The sequence below is a fragment of the Megalobrama amblycephala genome, linkage group LG18 (assembly GCF_018812025.1).
Source record: "Megalobrama amblycephala isolate DHTTF-2021 linkage group LG18, ASM1881202v1, whole genome shotgun sequence".
Classification (NCBI taxonomy): domain Eukaryota; kingdom Metazoa; phylum Chordata; class Actinopteri; order Cypriniformes; family Xenocyprididae; genus Megalobrama; species Megalobrama amblycephala.
Window position 1 is genome coordinate 22,480,549 of NC_063061.1, and position 17,698 is coordinate 22,498,246.

At 38.3% G+C, this 17,698-nt stretch overlaps 1 protein-coding gene across 3 annotated transcripts in view; it reads left to right on the top strand.

Annotated features, from left to right (window-relative positions):
* Positions 1-17,698, top strand: part of rxraa (retinoid X receptor, alpha a) — a 211,571-nt gene that overhangs the window by 71,312 nt on the left and 122,561 nt on the right. The gene's annotated exons all lie outside the window — the stretch shown is intronic.

Here is a 17,698-nt window from a genome sequence, read left to right on the forward strand (position 1 = left end):
CAATTTTCGTTTCACCATCTGTTAGCCATTTTGTGTTTTTGTTAGCGCTTTTTGTTTTGCTATTTTTAAAACATTTCATATTTTGCATCTATCAAACATTTCGTGTTTTTGCTGGCAGATTTGTGTTTAATTTTTTTTTTAACAAGTTAGTCTGACTGTTAAGTGTTTAGTGTTTTGTTTTTCCATCTGTTAAACATTTCATTCAAATGTTTTTTTCCCCCCAATCCAAAGAAAGAGTAGTGATTTGGAATATATTTCTGAGAGGAGTGTTTTTATATTTATATTATGCGTGTTTCAGTATCCTCACATCTTGAGAAGATCCCCTGCTCTTTCCATAAGGCTGTTGGAGCTCAGGGAGATGCTAATTTTGAGCAGATGCAGTACTGTGCTGTGGCAGGTGGAGTTGGCAGTGTTATTGTGACACTCTCATCTGTCCCACTCATCACTCTTCACCATCTAACCATCTCGTAACACACCTCCTTTAATATGCACACGACCGGCTGCATCTGTTGGCACGAGGTCCTCCGATTGGCACCGCTCACTGAGACAACACCCCTGTCGGCAAACAAACTACACACACGATAAATCATGTAAACACACAATGTTAAAGGAATAGTTTGCCATAAAAATACAACTTCTGTCATCATTCGCTCAACCCTCATGTTGTTCTAAACATGTTTGACTTTCTTTCTTCTGTGGAAGAACATAAAAAAATATATTTTGAAGAATTTTTTTTTTTCCCAATGTTGTTTTGTTTGGACCCCATTGACTCTCTTTGTTCAAAAGCATATTCACATTCTTCAAAATAGTAAATAATGACATAATTTTAATTTTCTGGTGAACTATCATTTCTCAGCCGTGCTTGATGAACAGCCAAGCTGGTTTGAGATCAGCGTGAGGGAAACTCTACATCGCCTTAGCGTTTTCACTCTTCCTTTTGTGTTTGCTGGCAAGCCAGAGCCGAATCACATTAACACAACAGAGGGAATCAGTCATATTAAGCCATCTTGCTGTCACTTGCTTTAGAAGCTCAGCTCCTCTGTGCTAAGCAAGCGTGTCGAGACATAAGATCCATGTAAAATATGATTTGAATGAGGAGCTTTATTTTGTCTTTTTTCCCTGCTTGTCATTTATTTTTTTGTGGGCTTGTTTATCTTTCTCTTTTTCTGGGTTACGGTCCCACCGGGCTTAGGCTGCGCTTATTTAACCATATTTACAGGTGCTGCCACCAGTTATGTTTTGATTTAAAGTCTGTTTGTTTGACGTAATGACCGCAGGCACCTCTAAACGCAGTTTTGGGTGTGAGAAACGTTGGGTGCTGTGAGGGAAACGATGAAGTCGAGCCAGTTTTTCCCGGCATGCTTGTGAGAATTGTGGGAAAAAAACATGACATCATTGTTTTAGTTTGAGCAAACGCAAGGTGACAGAGACAACTTCACAGGCCCTGCTGAATGTCACCTGATCAAATTCTCAGACGGGATGACAGTGTAACTGCTACAGAGACCTCAAAAATGCAGATTTTCAGCAATTCGATTGGCTTTATTTGCTTCAGGATCCAAAAACACTCAGTAGAAGCAAAAAAGCATCTGTCAGAGCATGGCTTGAGGGAGAATATTTATTATGTAGTATAATTTATCATATGTTTAAACTGGCAGCCTGGCAACTTAAACGATGCTTCTCTCATTATAGATGAATACATTTCAGTATCATAAAGCGGCACAGACTTATGCAATAGCTATTTAGTCCTGTTGGCTATTTACTATTTGCGATCCGTTGGCTTTATTCTCCATGAGATGTTGAAATTACCTCAGAAAACCCTTTCCGGCTGCATGAATTCTTAAATGGCCCAAATGAGATCAAGAATATCTGGGGAAAAAAGTAGGCCTATATGCTCTTAAACCGAGAGGTTGAAGGCTAGGTTTTCTGAAGAGCTGTGCTCAAGTTCATGGCAGGACTGGGGTGTGATTGACAGCTTCTCTTTCCTTTCATCTCAGATTTCACAGATGCATTTGGGCGTTTCAATGACAACACATCTTTATTCCGAGGCTCTCAGGCACCCACCTCCTCCCCATCTAAATATGCTCCTCAAGCTGCAAATTGGCATTCTGGGACAGTTATTTCACTCAGCCAGGAGTCGTCTGTGCATGGAAAGCCTTTGAAAAGTTTTCCCTCTGCCATTGTAAAGAAAGACACGTTCGTCTTGCCTTACGGAGTCGCTGTGTAATGTCACAAATTTTGATATGGCCAACAGAAGTCTTTAGAGATGTTCTTTTGATAATATTGCAAAGAAACTCAAGGGAGGTTTTGTGACATTGTTAACTTCAATTATAATTCAGTCACCATATACATTCATTTTGAAAAGTATTTCAAAAATGATGAGGATTTCATTCTAGTTGGTTATTTTTCTCTTTTTGTTAAATATACCTGTGTGTGTGTGTGTGTGTGTGTTTGTGTGTGTGTATATATATATATATATATATATATATATATATATATATATATATATATATATATATATATATATTAGGGCTGTCAATATATTAATTTTGTTTAAATCGCGATTAATCGCACACCCTTAAACGCGATTAATCGCACACTTATCGTGAAATTAAAGGTGCCGTAGAACGCATTTTCAAAATATATAATATAAGTCTAATGTGTCCCCTGAATGTGTCTGTGAAGTTTCAGCTCAAAATACCCCATAGATTTTTTTTTTATTCATTTTTTTAACTGCCTATTTTGGGCATCATTAAATATGCGCCGATTCAGGCTGCGGCCCCTTTAAATTCTCATGCTCCCCGCCCCTGATCTCGCGACTGCCTTAAACAGCATAAACAAAGTTCACACAGCTAATATAACCCTCAAAATGGATCTTTACAAAGTGTTCGTCATGCAACATGTCTAATCGCGTAAGTACAGTATTTATTTGGATGTTTACATTTGATTCTGAATGAGTTTGATAGTGCTCCGTGGCTAATGGCTAATGCTACACTGTTGGAGAGATTTATAAAGAATGAAGTTGTGTTTATGCATTATACAGACTGCAAGTGTTTAATAATGAAAATAACGACGGCTCTTGTCTCCGTGAATACAGTAAGAAACGATAGTAACTTTAACCACATTTAACAGTACATTAGCAACATGCTAACGAAACATTTAGAAAGACAATTTACAAATATCACTAAAAATATCATGTTATCATGGATCATGTCAGTTATTATTGCTTCATCTGCCATTTTTCGCTGTTGTCCTTGCTTGCTTACCTAGTCTGTTGATTCAGCTGTGCACAGATCCAGACATTAATACTGCTTGCCCTTGTCTAATGCCTTGAACATGAGCTGGCATATGCAAATATTGGGGCCGTACATATTAATGATCCCGACTGTTACGTAACAGTTGGTGTTATGTTGAGATTCGCCTGTTCTTCTGAGGTCTTTTAAACAAATCAAATTTACATTAGAAGGAGGAAACAATAGTGTTTGAGACTCACTGTATGTCATTTCCATATACTGAACTCTTGTTATTCAACTATGCCAAGGTAAATTAAATTTTTGATTCTAGGGCACCTTTAAGCATACACCATTTATCTTGTTTAACACGTCCATTTTGCCATCATTGCCTATATCCAGTAGGGCTGGGCGATATATCGCATGCGATTCTCACGCGCATTTCGTCAGTAAAGCCGGTTCCCTGATTACCGCTAAATCGCCATCACCTGCTTTCAAATGGAGCGCCATTTAACAGACAGAGCCGTAGTTCACTGATAAGCCAAGCAAATATCGCGTTCATTATCGAAGGCGATTCATCTGCGATATGAACGTGATATTGCGTGGCTTATCAGTGAACTACGGCTCTGTCTATTAAATGGCGCTCCATTTGAAAGCAGGTGATGGCGATTTAGCGGTAATCAGGGAACCGGCTTTACTGACGAAATGCGCGTGAGAATCGCATGCGATATATCGCCCAGCCCTAATATCCAGCAAAGTAAACCATCAAATTGAAGAGTGATTTTTCAGCTTCTTTCAAGGTAAATTTAGATGTCTTTCCAAAAAAGGACATCAAATAACCAAATGATTTGATTTCGTATAATTCATACATTTATGTACACCAAAGCACCAATAAAAAAATTACAGCAAAAAAAGGTTTCAGAATTCAGTGTATAGTATGTGCAACAGCAAAGAGCTTGTTTACATTTTGGACAAGTCAATTTGCGATACTGAACAGGACCACATGGAGATACCCAAAAACACCTAAACCAACCCCCTTGACCTGCATATATACTAAAGTACACAGCAACATACACAGGACAAATCCAAACATTATCCTGAATGTGTGTGAAAACAACGTGAATGTACTGAAATGTGTCTGTGCATAAACACAAAACAAAAACACTGACTTGTTCATGAATGAATTTCCACATTAGTTATACTTTTAAGGAAAATCCACCCATGAATGACTTAAAATATTCATGAACTGGGATTGGAGAAAATATTCTATAGTTAAAGGGATAGTTCAACCAAAACTGAAAATTATCCCATGATTTACTCACCCTCAAGCCATCCTAGGTGTATATATCTTCTTTGAGACAAACACAATTGGAGTTATATTTAAAAATATCCTTGCTCTTCCAAGATTTATAATGGTAGTGAATGGCGCTTCTGATATTTAAGTCAAAAAAAGTGCATCCATCCATCATTATAGATATCTATACAGCTCCAGGGGGTTAATAAAGGCCTTGGAAGAGCTAGAATATTTTATAAAAATGACTCCGATTGTGTTTGTCTGAAAGAAGATAGTCATATACACTTAGGATGGCTTGAGGGTAAATCATGGGATAATTTTCATTTTTGAGTGAACTATCCCTTTAATGAAACACCATTCATAAACCCACTTTTGATATTTCTCCATTCTGTTATGTAATGACTACTTTTTGCAAAATAAATAAAATCAAGTCCCCTACAAATCTTTTTTTCACTCTTAAATAAAATGTAATGTTTTAGATGTAAAATAGGTTACATTAGGAAATTGGCTTTAAAGAATAAATAAAATAGAGATTTTGATTTCACATTGCCTTCTTGTCTTTTCCATGTAGGTAATAAGGGGTGTGTAACTTCACATTCTTAAAGAATTTCGTCATTTGTGGAATTTAGGAAACGGAATATGGGAAATTATCTGGTGGACTGCTGCTCTTGGATCTGAAGTTTGAACTATGGAAAGAACCGATGGGAGGGGTTCGAGAAAACTTATGTTCTCTTTTCCTCACTCTTCTACTGTCTTTCCAACCCTCCCCTTCATTTGAGTCTTTCTGAAGGGTGTTTTGCAAGTGGTGGATTGGCTTGCAGATGGAGAGGAAAAGGGTTAATGGTGTTTGCAACAGTTCAGACTTCCCCTTGAAGTGGGAGACAGTGGAAGGAAGTGTCCAGATTTATGGCTGCATGATTTGGCCGTGGCAGCTGCTTTCACTGTGGTTGACCAGAAGTAGATAGAGAGAGTGAGAGAGACTCAGCAAGAGAGAACAGGCAGCGAATAGTTATAAATCACAGTAGGAAAGTGGCTTGAGATGTACACACACAGCCTCACCTACACACACATTCAGATGATAACTCTTTTAGAGCACAGACTGGTTAAATTATACCTTAACCAGTTATTAAAATGAATATATGCACATTTGCTCACTATTGATTCATTTTGAAAATGCCTTAATGTTTGACACATCAACTTAATTTGGATTTTTTTTTCAAAGTAGGAATTACAAATAATTAAAAAAAAAAAGCAAGTAACACTGAATTAAACATGAAGGCTGAACTAATATTGTCTAAAATGTACTCCAACAATCTTTTATTGACGTTTTATTTCGAAAAATCGAAATAGACCTAAGCACAGAATGACAAGATGATATATTGTTGTTGAATGTTGTAAAATAGAAATAGGCCTACATGTATCAATTCTTAGTTCATTGTATTTGTATTAATCCAGCATTGGGCACAGACATGTGTTTAGATGATTAGATTTGTTTTGATTAGTATGAGGGAATAGAATGTCATTTGTGAAGTATTGCTCAATACCATAAGCGGTCTGTATTTTCTAGTCTGGTCTTACGCAGGAGAATAATTAGGTTTGCCTCAGTCTGCATGAGTGTATTATCATGCACATCAAGTGTATATATGTATATTGTGATTAGTAGCATCACAGTTTCGAAATGGATATTTCTATTAGCGTTTTGTGAGTGCAAGTGTCTTAAACTTGTAGTTTTAGCATTGTGATGACAGTTAAAACTTTTTATTGACAAATAAGTATCCGTGGTAAACAAATCAAGAACCAAGATTTATTAATAATGAAGCACTTCTTAAGAATTCAGTGGGTTTCTTCGGAATCCTTTAATTACATCATCACTCACCGGCTTTGTCGCCCAGGGAAGCCCATTTGCAGCGAACCCATAGTGATGTGACCGTTGTGTACTCAAGAGCGCCTCTCTCTGTGGTTTGTGTTTTTCCAGCTGAAGTCCAGCAGAGCTCAGCTCTCCCCCAGCAGAGATCAAAATAAATCATTCGGGGAAAACGTATGTGTTGCCAGCATCCCCTGTAATGGGTCTTTTAGAGCCCCAAAGTTTGTCCCTTTATGTATATTTATGTACAGTGCTATTTTGTAGTGTAAGTAGCATGATCGCACACAAAAATGCAATGAGATGATGTGTGTTGTGAGTACCCAAATGATGCACTTGCTGAAGTTTGTAATGTTGGAGACTTTGGAAACAACCAAAACTTCACAGTGGACAAGACTGAACTATAGAAATGAGAGTTAAACACTCTACCATCACCCTACATTGGGTGATATTTATATAATATGTCTGAATGAAAAATGTCTAAAAAGACACTTGTATTGACTTGGACTCATGCTAATGCTAATGCTAGTAGTGCCACCAAACAAGCGGATTTGAAACATCATATGAAATCAAAATTGACAATTCTTTTTTTTTTTTTTTTTTTTTTTATGGAATATTCCAGTATTTGTTATAAATGATTTATCCGTGCACATCATTATTTTTTTCAATTCATGGGCCCTTCTAATATTTAATCAAAATGACTGACCCTCACTCTTGCAATCATCTTCACTGAAGACGTGTTTACTGCCATGAGTACGGGACAAACTGTCACTCACATGAGATCACAGCAATAGCAAACAACAATGATCCAAACAATTCCCGATGGACAAAATCAAGTTCCGCCCTTTTTTTTTTTTTTTTTGAAGCTGTTTCACTCAGATATACAGATGGTACTCAACCAGAACGCATTTTTTGCAAACGGCACGGTTGCAGCGGGAAATGGATTTCTTCTCTTGACCGCCTAGTGGTATTATAACCATAGATTTTCACATGTTATGGAGTGAACGTATCACAGCTCATTTTCACCAGTTGCAGTCAACCGCGCCTTGTGGAGATTACAAAAAAATATGGCATGATATGGCATGTTTTATTAAACATTCGCTTTAGTTGAAGCACGATTTATTAGGCTGTTTTAGTCCCTATGTTTTAATTCCATTATTGTAGTTAAATTATGGCTACCTTTTTGCCTACTTAAATGTTTCTTAGTTTTTCAGATAAGGATGAATAGGCTACAGTGTTCTCACGTTTTAACTAATGTAAAATGGTAAGCATAACTTGTCGATACTTGGACGTTTTGTTCTACAAAGTAAACTATGCACACCCATATTGAAAATGTAAATTTTGAAGATACAGTATGTTTGTTTTAAAAATATATCGTTCTAATAAGTACAGTGGCAAGAAAAAAGTATGTGAACCACTGTGAAAATGTGAATAATTTTAATAAAATAAGAGGGATCATACAAAATGCATGTTATTTTTTGTTTAGTACTGTCCTGAGTAAGATATTTTACATAAAAGATGTTTACATTTAGTTCACAAGACAAAACAATAGCTGAATTTATTAAAATAACCCAATTCATAAGTATGTAAACCATTGATTCTCAATACTGTGTGTGGTTACCTGATGATCCACGACTGTTTTTTTGTTTTGTGATGGTTGTTCATGAGTCCCTTGTTTGTCCTGAGCAGTTAAACTGAGCTCTGTTCTTCAGAAAAATCCTCCAGCTCCTGCAGATTCTTCAGTTTTCAAGCATTTTTGCATATTTGAACCCTTTCCAGCAGTGACTGAATGATTTTGAGATCCGTCTTTTCACACTGAGGACAATTGAGGCACTCAAACTCAACTATTAAAAAAGGTTCAAACATTCACTGATGCTCCAGAAGGAAACAAAATGCATTAAGAGCCGGGGGGTGAAAACTTTTGAACAGGATGAAGATGTAACAAATTTTCTTAATTTGTTTAAATATCATTGTTTTTCATTTAGTACTGCCCTCTGGAAGCAACAGAAGATACTTGCATGTTTCCCGGAAGAAAAAAAATTAAGTACAATTTACCTTGATATTTGAATTCAAAAGTTTTCACCCCCCCTTAATGCATTGTGTTTCCTTCTGGAGCATCAGTGAATGTTTGAACCTTTTTTAATAGTTGAGTTTGAGTCCCTCAATTGTCCTCAGTGTGAAAAGATGAATCTCAAAATCATTCAGTCACTGCTGGAAAGGGTTCAAATATGCAATGCTTGAAAACTGAAATTTCTGCAAGACCTGGAGGATTTTTCTGAAGAACAGAGCTCAGTTTAACTGCTCAGGACAAACAAGAGACTCATGAAGAACCATCACAAAACAAAAAAACAGTCGTAGATCATCCAGGTAACCACATATTAAGAATCAATGGTTCACATACTTATGAATGGGGTTATTTTAATAAATTCAGCTATTTTTTTTGTCTTGTGAACTAAATGCAAACATCTTTTATGTAAAATATCTTACTCAGGACAGTACTAAATAAAAAATAACATGCATTTTGTATGATCCCTATTATTTTATTAAAATTATTCACAGATTCTGCAAGTGGTTCACATACTTTTTCTTGCCACTGTACGTTGTAGAACAAAACTTCCAAGTGTCGTCTAAATTGTCTAAATTTCAAGCACCCTAGTCCCGTTCCTTGCCTTCCAGTGAGAGTTTCCCTCTTTCTGGGTGAAAATAGCATCTATTCAGGTTGGTGAGTATCGGACTCTGAGGAGAAAATGATTCCCATTTCTTTGCCTTGGCAATAAACCGAGATGTCAGATATTTATCACGTTGCCAATTTGAATGTAGCCAATATCTGTGTAATGGGATTTAAAGCTTGATGTATGCCAGCGTTCTGGTGGATCCCTGCAGTGGAGCCCTCACTTGCTCCAGCAGAGCGATTGTGATGTAATGCCTCAATATTGATAACTGCCCTCAGAGCAGTGGACTCTAATTGCCTATGAAAATATTGAGCTGTAGGGCCGTCATTTCATCTCTTCTCCTCTCAATTCAGCTGCTCTCCATCGTCTTGTCATCTCTGCTGCACTATCGCGAGATAAATCCCCCGTTTCAAAGGGATTCCAGCTTGAATGAAAGCCACCATCGCGGTGAAGCTGTCTAAACGGTCTCTTCGCATTCAGTGGTATTATAGCAATCTGGGTATTTTTCCCCATGCAAAATCTTCTCATCTGCTTATTGATTCTCTGACCACACATTGGAAGCTGCATGTGGTTGTCAGTCATTTTGATGCGCTTTAATGTGTGATCAACTATGAAAAGCCTCTACATTTGAAATGTGAGATTATACTACAGTTTTAAATCACATTTCTGTTTATCAGTAATTCTGTATAGAAATACACAACCAAAGTGGCATCTGAAAGAAAAAAAAAATCATGCTAGATTTTTTTTCTGTCTGGATTTTTTTTCGTCTCAATTTTCAAAAGTACTTTTATAACTGTTTAAATCTGAAATATACAATAAAATATACACTCTTTTACAACATTTTATAACCCACTGGGTTTAATATTTAAGGAAATTTATTTATGGATGTTAATGCATTACATATCAGAATATACAATTATACGTTGAATCGTTTGGGGTTAGTAAGAATTTGTAATGTTTCTTTTTTCTTTTTGGATATATTTTAAATGTAATTTATTACTGTGATGGCAAAGCTGAATTTTCAGCATCATTACGCTAGTATTCAGTGTCACATGATTATTCAGAACTCATTCTAATATGCTGATTTGATTTAGTTTGAGTTTATTTGACAAAATAAGTAGCAATACATCGTTACAACTTCTTTGTCAAGGATAACACAATAAAGTTGCATTAACTTACTTCCATTGTGGTCCTTGGTTTTGTTAACAAGACATTTTTCATGACGACAGTTTTGTTGGCATATATCCTCACTAATGAACTTACATCCAAATTATACAAACAAATCCATATCTATTAAACCATCCCATCTAAAAACAATCTCTTTAATCTTATACTAAAACAACATTAGCTATTAAAACCTTAATGTCCAATGGCAAATTATTCCACTCTTGTGCACCTGTATATTTGAACGTCCTATGACCATACAAAGTCTTGCGCCTACAAAGATTAAGATCCATAATGCTTTGTCTAGTGTAATGACCATGTCTTACATTAACCTGAGAGAAATAAGAATTAAAATACACTGGGGCCCTATTGTTAATTATTTTATGTACCATTTTTAGTTTCAGGAATGCTAACTGTCTTTCAATTGGTAACCATCCAAGCTGCTGAAAGTGTCCACATGAGTAAAACAATTAAATCCTAAAACTACTCTCAACAATTTATTTTGTCACTTTTGTAACTTTGCCATCCACATGCTGGATAAATCAGTCATCCATGAACAACACGTATACTCAAGTTGACTTAGTACTAGGCCTGTAGCAAGTACCTTTAAACTTTCACTATTTAAAAAAATAGCATATCTAGCTATAAATTTAATTTGAGCATTAACTTTTCCTAAAACTTTCCAGGCCATACTTAAGGGCCGTTCACATATCGCGTCTTTTCCTTGCGCAAGTCAGTTATTTCAAATGTAGCCGTGCGGCAGGCGCGCTCATAATGTAAGCGACGTGGTCGCAACGCACTAGCGGTGCGTTTTCCAGGTGCATCGAGATGAAAAATTCTCAACTTTTCAGAATGCCACAAGCGCACTGCAGGTCATGTGACAAGGACCAACCAATCAGCTTTGGCCTTTCCATAACAAAACATAGAAATCTCAGCCAAACAGCTGATCAGACGGCCGGTTTAGTTCGGTTACGAGATCTCACGAGCGGTCGGAGTTCAGTGGCTGTCAGCTCTGCTCTGTCATGAGATTTCAAAGACGGCCAGTCTTGGTTCTCTTTACGAGATTGCAAAGGCGACCGGTTTTGTTCCTTCACAAGATTTCACTGACGGTCGGTTTAGTTCGGTTACGAGATCTCACGGGTGGTCGGCGTTCAGTGGCTGTCAGCTCTGTTCTGTCATTAGATTTCAAAGACGGCCGGTCTTGGTTCTTTTTACGAGATTGCAAAGGCGGCCGGTTTTGTTCCTTCAGAAGATTTCACTGACGGTCGGTTTAGTTCAGTTACGAGATCTCACGGGTGGTTGGCGTTCAGTGGCTGTCGGCTCTGTTCTGTCATGAGATTTCAAAGACAGCCGGTCTTGGTTCTCTTTATGAGATTGCAAAGGCGGCCAGTTTTGTTCCTTCACGAGATTTCACTGACGGCCAGTTTAGTTCGGTTACGAGATCTCACAAGCGGTCAGTTCAGTGGCTGTCGGCTCTGTTCTGTCATGAGATTTCAAAGACGGCCGGTCTTGGTTCTCTTTATGAGATTGCAAAGGCGGCCGGTTTTGTTCCTTCACGAGATTTCAATGACGGCCGGTTTAGTTCGGTTACGAGATCTCACGGGTGGTTGGCGTTCAGTGGCTGTCGGCTCTGTTCTGTCATGAGACCCGGTCTTGGTCCTTGGTTCTCTTTACGAGATTTCAAAGATGGCGGGTCTGTACAGGGTGGTTTTTATACCTCATCTCCATAAATATATCTAGTAGTAAAGCTAATGCAAGGGCTAGAAATCAATTTATCCTTTGCTGAAACTTCCTACTCCTTTGTGGAGAGCGCAATTCATGGTTGCATAGCAATGACAGAGACCATGGGAGCGCAAGCACTTTGGAAAGAAGGAGAAAGTGGTGCTGCCACGTTTTCATTTTAGATGCGATATGTGAACGGCCCCTTACACCACTTAAATTATTATCCAGAACACAACCAAGATAATTGACCGATGTTCTATTTACAAGTTCACAACCGTCATTTATTGACAAAGATTCATTGACAAATAGATTTTTTGTAACATTATGAGACTTTACTGTCATTTTTGATCAATTTAATGTGTCCTTGCTGAACTTGTTATTGACTCCCAAACATTTGAACGATATAGTTATTTATTAATTAATTTAGATATTTTCATTATAAACGCACAACTCAATTGGACAATTTGATGAAGCAAATCAAATATCAACTGAAGTCACTGCTTAATTATCCAGATCCTTTTTGTGCATGTCAAGTTCCCTGTTACTTGGCATAAGCCAATCTGAAGAGGAAGTCAGCTTCTGGCTTTTGCAGTGTCTTCAGAAAGCACTCTGACCCCTGTATGTGAGGAATTTGACCCATTCTGCTTTGCTGCTGACCACAGAGAATCCCTCAGGCTGAAAAAGGGGAGAAGTCCAGCTTTTTTACCCTTCTTCTTTTTTATCAGACCTTCAGGCTCTTCCTCTACTCATCCTTTACTATGGTTTTCTATGTGCAGTTTGCACATCAGTTAGCCTCACTGGTATGTGTGTGATCAACCATGGATTGGATTTTTTTGATATCTGGAATCCGTGCAAATCAGTTTTGTTCCAGAAAAAAAAGTATCCACAGTTATAATCCAGCCTTCATCTCTTTTATGTAGGTTTGGAAAAGATTTATATTTCCTTATGAATCTCGTGCTGTGGGGAACCAGGTCCCCATAGTAACGGCAGAATGGCATCAGTGCAAACAGCCATTATGGATGAGCGTGTTGTAAACGCTAGAGCACAATGGTGACCGAAAGGACCGTGTTCCATTTATCACCACGTTTGAGACCTGAAAGAGAAACTGTCAGTGTTACCTCGGCGGAGGTCGTCACGGCGATGTCCCCCCAAGGCCTGGACGCATTATTCAAACGTGAAGAATCCAATAGAGATGCCCCACTATAAACACTTGCACATGAAGATGGTGAGAGAGAATTGGTCTTGAAGTGAGAAGCCCTCAGAGACCCAAAACACCCTTTGGAGATTTATATGCGGAGAGGTCAGGGGTCAAGCAGCCATTAATCAAGGCCAAAGAAAAGGATTAAATAGCCAGGTCTCGCGGGCAGATGAGAGAGCGACTGATTGAGGCGTTTAAAAGAGTGTGTTGTGTCTGTCTTAGATTACAGAGTGCGAGCCGTAGGCTAAACATCCATCTGAACCACAGCAGAGTGCTTACACTCTATAATCAGCAGGCCAAAGGACCTCTACAGTGGACAGTCATACATCACAAAATCCCTCATGGAGCGCATAGCGAAAGTCAGTGGTACTGCAGTTATGAAAAACTCTTTCTTACTTAGAAAAAGGTTTTATTATTATAATTTTTGTGCACTATAGTACTTTAACTAAATCTTCTTCCTAAACTACAGCGCTTTTTGGGGAAAAAATGTATTTTAAAAACTTAATCCACATTTTAAAATAGCATACAAATGGCATCTGCAGGCAAATGACCTTACTAAAACTAACTGCCATGTTTGCAATTGATCTTAACCAGCTGGTCCCAAAGATCATTATAATGGATGTTTCACTTGATTTCACACGTTTCCTAACAGTAACCACTGGCATAACTCATAACATTGTATTTTTTCAATTTTTATATATATATATATATATATATATATATATATATATATATATATATATATATGATGTAAAAAAACAAACAAAAAAACACCCAAAACAAAACATGTAACTCTCTTGTGAATGTGCTCGTACGGCCATTGCCAGAAGCCAGTGATTATAGTTTATAAAGTTTTAAATATGGATATTTTTCTTACAAAAACGCATCACTTCAGAAGGCATTTATTAAAGGGATAGTTCACACAAAAATTATCACTTAATTTACTCACCCTCAAACCATCCTAGGTGTATATGACTATCTTTTTTCAGACGAACACAATTAGAGATATATTTAAAAATATCCTGGCTCTTCCAAGCTTTATAATGGTAGTGAACGGGGGCATTGTGAAGCCCGAAAAAAATGCATCCATCAATCCACACGATATTCATCGATTTGCAGCCTAAGACTAACCTCTGATCCGAACCATGACGCAATGATGAACGCGGAAGCACAGAGGATAGAACAAAACAAAACACCGTTCACAAATTAGAAAATTTAAGAGAAATGTCGGAGGATTTCGATATAAGAGAAGAGGAGCTTGAGTTGGTTGCCCCGCCATATTTGTTTAAACCACGAAAGGCATCTAAGCTTAAGCTACTCCTACATCCTGCATCATACATCGCTTCAGAGGTTGCCCATTTGGCGCAAGTCAACTTGCGCCGTATGTGTACGGTCGTCTGGCGGAAGTTAGATATTTTACTTTATTACAGTTCTAAATATGGATATTTTTCTCACAATAACCCATCGCTTCGCTTTAGAAGGCCTTTATTAACCACCTGGAGCCGTATGGATTAAATTTATGATGGATGGATGCATTTATTTTGGGCTTCAAAACACACCCCTGTTCTCTACCATTATAAAGCTTGGTAGAGCCAAGATATTTTTAAATATATATAATCAAGGGATAATTTTTTGGGTGAACTATCCCTTTAACCCACTGGAGTCATATGGATTACTTTTACTTCTGATTGTGCTCAGCTGAAAGAAGAAAGTCATACACACCTAGGATGGCTTAAGGGTGATTAAATTATGGGATAATTTTCATTTTTGGGTGAACTATCCCTTTAAGTTTCCAAATATTTTAGTGGCCACTGTATATGTCATCACCAGAGTTGTATGATGCACACAAGGTAGTTTCAATTCGGTCTTGTTCAGAGACGTCACCGCACATAGCGAGGGCAAATTTCACATTTACTTGCTATGTTCTTGCTGGTATTTCCAGGGTATTTTTGATTATCATTCTTATATCTATGTAAACTAAGAGGAGTGAAATAATAATAATTGGATTCACTGGTCAAGCTTGAGATTCTTTGCGTCATTTCTGGAGTGGTGTTAAGAAAAAACACCCTCCTGCTCTGCCTCAGTATGAGTTGTGCTTCAGATAATAAACCTAATTTATGCCATTGTTCTGCTTCAGAGTAACTTAAAAATTTGTATGTAGAGCGCATATATGTGCAAATACATGTTTGTGCAATTGTGCCGTGGCTCGTGGCTTATGTCATCACCCACCGACATTGATTCATAGGTTCAGCTGGTGTCCAGAAGCCGTAACATTCATCAACATAGACACTAACATGCCTCATTTGTACAGTACATAGTGACCATAACTACAACCACATTGCTCTTTCCCAATATAGATTGTCCCCGTGCTGTGCAGCTCATAATTACTTGTCACAATCTGAGAGTCTCGAATGTAAGTTGCACATCAAGTTATCTTAAAGTCCAAGGACCACAGTGAATGTGAAAGTCTGCTTAGAACAAAAACTGCCAATACTGGTTTAACTACCTGGTGGTGAAACTGTTAGTCTGTGTGACACCCAGAGGGTGTGAAGGGGAAAAACACACACCACAGTGTCCCTCACATCCACGCACACTCATCTGAGCCCAGTCACGGCTGCTTTAGGTTTATTGCACAGCATAGACAAACGGCTTTGATCTCTAATGCGCAGTGCGCTGCATTAATTATGAATCATTCCCCCAGTCGAACTGCGGCGAACACCTTCAAACACTCAGCGAGCGATGCAGTGTTTTCATAGGCCCCCAGGATGGCTCCAGGACTGCATGTACATATACATTTATCTGCATGAACAAAATAAGAGAGCTTTGCAAAAAAACTTCTACCGTGCCTCAGAAGTATTCTGCTTCTGGACTGCCGCCAACATTTCTTAGCCCACGGTTACTCATGCTGCTAGGAATTATCATATACATCACCAAAAGCCTCTTCCATGTGTGTGCTGTTCGCAACTCAGTGGACAGATCCCCAGCAAGCTACAGTAAGACAGCTGTGTGAAGCAACGATAAAGCTGCGCGACGATATCCAATTGACCGGGTGTAATATTGGATAAATGACCTAGTTCTCTCTGGGCTAATATGGATCCTGTAGTGCTGCATGCTGCTGTAGAAAACTGCCTGCAAGGCCTGTTCCCTAGTGGCAAAGTCTGATTGATCTGCAACAGATACATTGATTCATTTTTTTAGTAGATATGAATGACAGAATTTAAAAAAATGTTGAGGTTGTGTGCATAGTGTGCTGTGAATGCATGCAAATAGAGCAGTATTTGTGAAGTATTGTCATTGTGTTGTTTTATTACTTCCCTCGTCATCCAGAAAACAAGGGCACTCCAACACAGCCTTGATCACGTAAAAAACATATGATGCCACTTTAGCCTATAGAAGCCATTTTTTTTTTTCTGTTTTTTAATACTGCATACAAAATTCCTGTGTTTTTAGGTTATATTCTAATAAAGAGACTGAGAAATATTGATATATGGTCATTATACCATTGCTAAAACAAAATCTAATGGTGGCCTAAGACTTATATATAATAACACACACACACATATATAATATAAAACACCTGGTTTTAGACCACAGTATTTTATTAGTATGTTGTCGGGCCTCCTTTTGCAGCCAATACAGTATCAGTTCATCTTAGGAATGACAGATACAAGTCCTTCACAGCGGCCAGAGGGATTTCAAGCCATTCCTCTTCCAGAACAGTGGCTAGGTCACACCATGTGATGCTGGTGAAGGAAACGTTTTCTGACTTGCTCCTCCAAAATACCACAAAGTGGCTCAAAAATATATAAATCTGGTGACTGTGCAGGCCATGGGAGATGTTCAACTTCACTTTCATGTTCATCAAACCATTCTGTCTGTGTGTATTATAGGTGCATTATCGTGCTGATACACGGCGCCTCCTTCAGGGTACAATGTTTGAACCATTAGATGCACATGGTCCTCCAGAATGGTTTGGTTGTCCTTGGCACTGATGCACCCATCAAGCACAGTTGGGAATGCCATGATATTGTAGCAACAGACCGGGTGTTAAGCATCTTTGAGGCTTCTTCACACCCTAACTCCCACAGATTGTGGGAAAGACAATGAAGGTGGACTCATCAAAGAGCAATCATGTTTCACATTGTCCATAGCACTGTTGGCACCAATGAAACCGACATTTAGCATTATCACAAGGTTTTGACCAAAGGTTTGGCTATAGCAGCCCGACCATGAATATTGGCTCTTTGGAGCTCAGACAGTTGAGGTGTGCATTTAATTCTGCAGTGAGTTGGGCAGCTGTGTTTTTATGTTTTTTTGGATACAATCCAGGTTAGTACCTGGACATCCCTTTCAGAAAGCTTCCCCTTGCGTCGACAGTTACTCCTGTTGGCTGTGGTTCGTCCTTCGTAGTGGTAGGCCAACATTACCCTGGATACACCACAAAGACTTGCTGCCCTGGTCACAGATGAGCCAGCAAGTGCACCAACCACCAATTTGTCCTCTTTTGAACTCTGATATGTCTCCCATTATGTTGTGTGGATTGCAATATTGATTGGCCAC